The sequence below is a fragment of the Monodon monoceros genome, unplaced genomic scaffold (assembly GCF_005190385.1).
Source record: "Monodon monoceros isolate NGI ecotype Baffin Bay Population unplaced genomic scaffold, NGI_Narwhal_1 Super_Scaffold_21, whole genome shotgun sequence".
In the NCBI taxonomy this organism is placed as follows: Eukaryota; Metazoa; Chordata; class Mammalia; order Artiodactyla; family Monodontidae; genus Monodon; species Monodon monoceros.
In genome coordinates, this window is record NW_021703778.1 from 69,094,686 (window position 1) to 69,100,688 (window position 6,003).

At 51.6% G+C, this 6,003-nt stretch overlaps 1 protein-coding gene across 1 annotated transcript in view; it reads right to left on the reverse strand.

Annotated features, from left to right (window-relative positions):
• The window catches only part of MEGF11 (multiple EGF like domains 11), a 389,787-nt gene extending 384,069 nt beyond the window's left edge, over positions 1-5,718 (reverse strand). The window contains exon 1 of the mRNA XM_029237750.1: positions 5,606-5,718. The gene's annotated coding sequence lies outside the window, so the exon portion shown is untranslated. The remainder of the gene's footprint in view (positions 1-5,605) is intronic.
• Between the last annotated feature and the right edge of the window lie 285 nt (positions 5,719-6,003).

Consider the following 6,003-nt stretch of genomic DNA (forward strand, 5'->3'; position numbering starts at 1 on the left):
TCCATACTAAGATGCTGGAGTTCCTGTATGCACTATGAACAACCTCCTCCAGGAAGTCTTCCCTAACTACTGTGGCTCCTACTGATGTCATGTTCCTCCTACCATGGTTGGTCTGCAAGTCATAATTATTTGTTTACTCTCTGGGTGTGTTCTCTGATTATTTGATAGTCTACATGGTCTAGTCCTCACATGTCTCCTGCACTAGATTATAATCCTTTGATGTCAGAGATCAAATCTTCAAATAATGTATTTCTTCCATACTAATCAAGTGCAATTATTGAGTTAATTCAGATTTATCTGCCCAATAAATCCCTATTGCCCAGATGAGTAAACTGAGGCACAAAGAAGTGAAATACTTTGCTTAGGGTCACAGGACTAAAAAGGAGTACAGAAAATTCAAACCCAGGTCTTAAACTCTAGAGGAGATATTGTTGATCGCTCCTTTCTTCTTTCCAAAAGCCCCCTAATTTTTTTCCTCTCTGAGGCTCAACACACAAATAAGATTATTCTAGATCAATTATGATGGTCTCCTTCCTTTGCCTGTGTCTGGCTTATGCATGAACATGTGACTCGCAATTCCAGCCAACTGGACACGAGGGAAAGTCTGCTGAGCCTTCTGGTAAAGGTTCCCCTCCTGCCTTTTCTGCCTCTGCATATTGTAAAGGTGTAATACATGGATCTGTTACAGCCATCTTGTGACCATGAGACCAAGAAAAGATGAAAAGAATCTGAACCTTTGATGATGCTGTTGAACCACTGAAAGAACTAAGCTTGGGGCAGACAGCCCACACCTGTTGTACTGGGAGATACTAAGTTCCTTATTGTTTCAGCCAGTTGTGTTCAGGTTTTTTGCTACTTGCAGCCCTGACTGATACCCACTCCAATCAAGGGCTCTTGTCACTACAGGTACTGAGCCAAGCATTATGGGAGATATACAAGTAAAAGTCCTGGTCCCTGCCCTCATTGTTCCTTTCCCAAGATTAGACGTTCAATAAGTATTCAATCTATCTCTGATTCATTGATTCTCCCTTTGCTCATCAGTTACAAAGGATATATTCCCTGAAGGCATCTTTCTTCCCTTTACTCAGACTCACTGATTATCTCTAAATTTCAGCCTCACGTTTGGACTGTGGTCTCAACACTACCAACCATGTCCTTCCCCATCACCAGGCACCACCTCTAAGGATCAAGCTAAAAGCGAGGGACTCACGCTTAGTCCAGAGAGACCATCAGCGAAACTCCGCATTCCTAAATATTTGTTCTTTGAAATGTCTTTCTCAATTAGATCTCACCCAAATGTTTGAGAGTCAGGCTGAATTCCAACTTCCTGCTCCAGAACAAATATGTTGAGCCTGCATAATTACTGCAGCCAGCTTTATTTGCTATAAAAACATGGATTTTTTTTTGCTCCTTCTCGACAGTAAAATAATAAATAGAATCCAGATGAAAAATACCAGCATTTAGTAGAACAACTCTTTTATGGTTCTTTTCTTTGGGGTCTAATTAACACATTGGGGATAAAATGTGTTTTTACATTTACCCAACCAGCTAAGGTGAGACACAAACTCTCCTTTCCTCCTGCTGAGATACAGCTTCACATCAGAAACACAGGTGAAACAGACAGACAGTTTCAAAACATTTTGAAATGTTCCACAAACAGATCTGTATACCTGTGAGGTGGACCTCCTCCAGTCCCTCTCTGTTCACACTGTTCAATTTTTTTCTCTGCCCCTTAAAAACACATTACATAGTTGCTGTCAAATGAAACACAGATAGCCCCATTAGCCAGAGAAGCAATCTCTCTTTCTTTCTTTTAAATGAGGAAGACATGCCTTTCAGGACAATGACCACCGGGACCATGAAAGTTTCATGAGGGGCTCTTGGAGTGGATGACACCTTTACAATTATAACAGTGCTATAATAAACCCCCGCAGAGCCACAGGGCATGGAGTCTACATCCAACACACAACACCTATTTATTCCCTAATTATATTGCAATATATTCTCTCTGTTTGTGTACTGATGAAGATAAAATATTCTTTTAATTCTATGGCCTCCTGGGAGGTAAAGGAGAGGGGATCATGCATAGGTGAATTCTGGGAGTTCCTAGAGCTCAATCACAGCCTTTGTTCCAGGCTCCCTCATTGCATAATCTCAAGAAAATCACTCACTTTCCCTTGTTCTAACACAGTGGTTCTCTCATTGCAGGTCCCAGGGCCAAGAGCATTAGCATCACCTGGGAACTTGTTAAAAATTCAAATTACTGGGCCCGCTCCGGACTCTTTGAGTCAAAAATTCTGGGGGTGGAGCACAGCAATATGTGTTTAAACAAGCCTTCCACATTGAAGTCTGAGAAGCACTGGTCTACAAAACAGGAAGGAAGAGCATTATTTTAAATTGAATCAGGGATCAGGGATACCTGGACTCTACAGGGCCTGGGCTCCTTTCTGAAGAGCTGTCTCAATCTGCAGAGTCAGGGCTCCATTTACCCATCTGTATACAATGGGGCTACAGCGTTCACCAAGAAGCTGTGGATGCTGGAATTTGACAGGTACATGGTTACCTGGCACCAGTCTCTATGGATAGCAAGATCACAGTTGCCAATACTCACCAGCTCCCTCCCGCAATACTCTGACTGGCAGAAGCTCTGCAGAGTGGTCCTCCAATGCCACATCTAAGGTCATCATTGCAGCTGCCTCTGGGTTACCCTTGGCAACCAGGAGCCGGGGTCATGGAAACCCACAGAATCTCCAAATCTCATAGTCAGTAGCTTCAAGCCTTTTCACCTCAGAGCCTTGAACCACTAGAGGGGAGGCTCAGGACTATTTTTTTTTACATTGTCCCATTTCAGCACTTCTTCAGACATCTTTTGTGTGTTTGCCTCCACTCTACAACTGGACTTTAAGCCTGTGGAGGATGACGCCTAGAATGTCAGCATCACGAGGTATGGGACTCTGACTGACTGGCTCACGGCTGTCTCCCAAGGCCTAGGCCAGTGCCTGGCACAAAGTAGGAGCTCAAGAACTGTTTGTTGACTAAATATTCCTAGCACGTTAAATGCCCTGACCATACTAAGTCCAGTTGTAGGCCCCAAACCTTCAAGCATCTAGAAGTTATGTTTGGAAAGGGGCAAAGAAACTATTTGAAACCCCAGGGAAGAAGGAGAAAAGGGAAAAGGAGAAGCAAGAGCCTGAATATTTCCCAGCTGGAGCCACAACGCTTGGTTCATAGAGTGCTGACTACCCAGCCAATTTCTCACCCTGAATTAGGAACTAGAAGACCTCTGGGCCAGGGTTGGGTTTTTTGTTTTGGGGTTTGTTTTTTTTTTTTTTTGGTTTTGTTTTTTGATATTAGGATCCTTGTGCAGGGAGGGGCCGGAGCTGAAGGGTGATCAGGCACTGACCACAGCTTCTGAGCTTGAGTTCTAAGCAGCTGGGTCTTCTAGCTGCTCTCATGCTTCTCACTCAAAGGCCAAATTCTCATTGGTGCTGACTCTACTGTCTTTTGACCAGACACTTAAGGAGAGCTTTTCTAACCTCTTAGGACTCAAGCCTCGTGCCCCATGATCCTTCTCCCTCAATTAGAAATCTACCCAAGACTCAATTCCAAATCATCCCTTCTCCAGGTGCTATCCCTAATCCTGCCCCCTCCAAACAGTGATTTCACCTGGGAAGCCTTCCTTGACTACAAAACAGTGGCTGCTCTTTCCCTGTGGACTGTACTTTATGGGGCTGGGCCGAGTCTTAAGGGTTTCCTTTACCCCCAGACTTCAGTGCAGGGGCAGGATAGATATGCAACCAACTGTCACCTAAGTGATTTATCCTGGGGGATGATCACAGCACAGCACCTGACAAGAGACCAGTCCTCTACCTCTAACCTCACACACACCCAGTCCTGCAGCCTCCGAAGGCCTTACAGTGGCCTGGCTGGGAACACTTGCCCTGTGCTGAGAAAGTGGTAAGGACAGCACAGAGTACTAGAAAAAAAGCCCTGAACTAGGAGTCAGGAGACCTGGTTTACATTCCCTCACACCCTTAACTAGCTCTAAGCGAATCCTTTCACTTCTCTGTGCCTCCGTTTGCTGATCTGTGAGTTGGGAGGAAGAGGTGGAGACTGCAGTCGCGGACCTGGAATTTCTAGCGGCTTAAACAGCATATGATCTAAGGAGAGGGCTGGTGCGTGATGTGCAACCAGGGAAAAACCCGCCAAAGGAGCTGAAGATGGAGTGTCTGTAGACGGTCGATTCGACGCCCTGCGGGGACCCCGCCCAACTGTCAGGCGACAAGGGCCGAGGGACCCTCTCCGCAAAGCCCCCAACTCTCGGTCCCACTAAAGCTGCTCTAAACCCTTCAAAAGAACCTCTCCAACAGCACTCCCCGCGACCTCCGCGGAAGCCGCACCGAGTTAAGTCCGGCCTCCCGGACTCCGGGAACGAGAGGACACGTGCCCCCAGCAGGCTGCGAAACACCCGGCCAGCCTTCGCTTGCCGACACCCCTACTTTCCCGGCAGAGTGTGGAAGGGGCAATGATGCTCGCGCACGAGTACCATGGCCTGAGCGAGCAGAGACGGCCCGGAGCCCAAACCACCTAAAGGCCTCCTCCAACCTCCTGGAGGCCTTGCTCTTTGCGTCCCCGTGGGGTGGGGGTGGGGGGGGGGAGGACGGTACGGAGCGGGAGATCCTGAAGCGGAGCCACCCAGGTTCCGGTCGGGTGACGGCTCCGTCCCACTCACAGACCTTGACTCCCGCGAGGAACGATTTTGCGTGGTTTTCGTCGTATTTTTTCAAACAAATAAGGAAAATAAACCAAGCGCGGGAGGAAGGCGGCTGCGTTCTGCTGCTCCAAGGGACCACAACCGCCACCCGCTCCACCTCCAACACCACCGCCCAGGGCTAGGCGAGAACTTGGGAACTTCGGAACCGCGCTCCAGGCGCGCACTGGGAGTGACTAGCTTCTCTTAACTTCGGGAGCTGGGGTCGCCGCCGAGGGCAGGAGGGACGTCCGGGGAGTCGACTCGGACTTCCCCTTAGAGTCGGGACGACTGGATGAGAAAGACAGGAAAGGGGTATACGTACAGTTTCGCGCCTCTAAAAAGCAAAAGTGCACATGGTACCGCCCGGGGCTCAGCGGCAGCTAGGCGCACCGCTGGCCACCTCGGGGGACCTGGCCGCGCCTCGCAGGCTCTACGCCCGGACCCCGGCTCTCCCGGACGTCTCGGGGCGGCTTCGGGGGCGGGAGTCCCGAGACTCAGAGAAGGGCGGGCGCCTTCCCTGGGACAACCGCGCCGCGCCGCTGCGCTCGGGTTTTCCCTCGCCGCGGGCGCTGCGTCCGGACTGAGGCCAGGGAGTCCGCGCCTGCCCACGCCGGGGCGCTCCACATCCTGCCCCGACCCCTGGCGTTCTACCGGCACTCACCTCCTCCCGCGCCAAACTCGGCTTCCGCAGCCCGGACCCCGGCAGGGCAGCGGGAATCCACGGGGCTGGTGTAAAGTTAGTCGCGGGGATGCAAAGACCGTTCCCCGGGATCAAAACCCCCAAACCCCGTCCCCCTGTGCCCACAGCGCTCCGAGGCTCCGCATCCTTGCCGTCCCCGCCCAGCCACCTACCTGCTTCGCGGCCCGCCCGGGGCTCAGTCGGCCAGTCGCGGTCCTGTCCTCCGGAGCCTGAGCCGCGCCGGACCAGCAGCCGGAGCAGCGAGCGGGCAGCCCAGAGCCGGGCGGCGGGCGGCGGGCGGCGGGCGGCGGGCACCGCGCACCGCGAGAGAGTGAGCGAGCCGGCGCGCGGCTGGAGCCGCAGACGCTGCCGCTGCCGCCGCCGCCGCCGAGCCAGCCCCCACCCGCTTCGTCCCTCGGCCCCTCCCTCTCTCCTTCCCTCCCAGCCTCCCTCCTCCCTGCTCGTGGCTCCCTCCCTCCGTTCTCTCCCCCCACCCACCGCCTCTTTTTTTTTCTCCTTCTCCCTCTTCTGTCCTTTCAGACCCTGCTTTCTCGCTCTCGCTCGCTTGTTC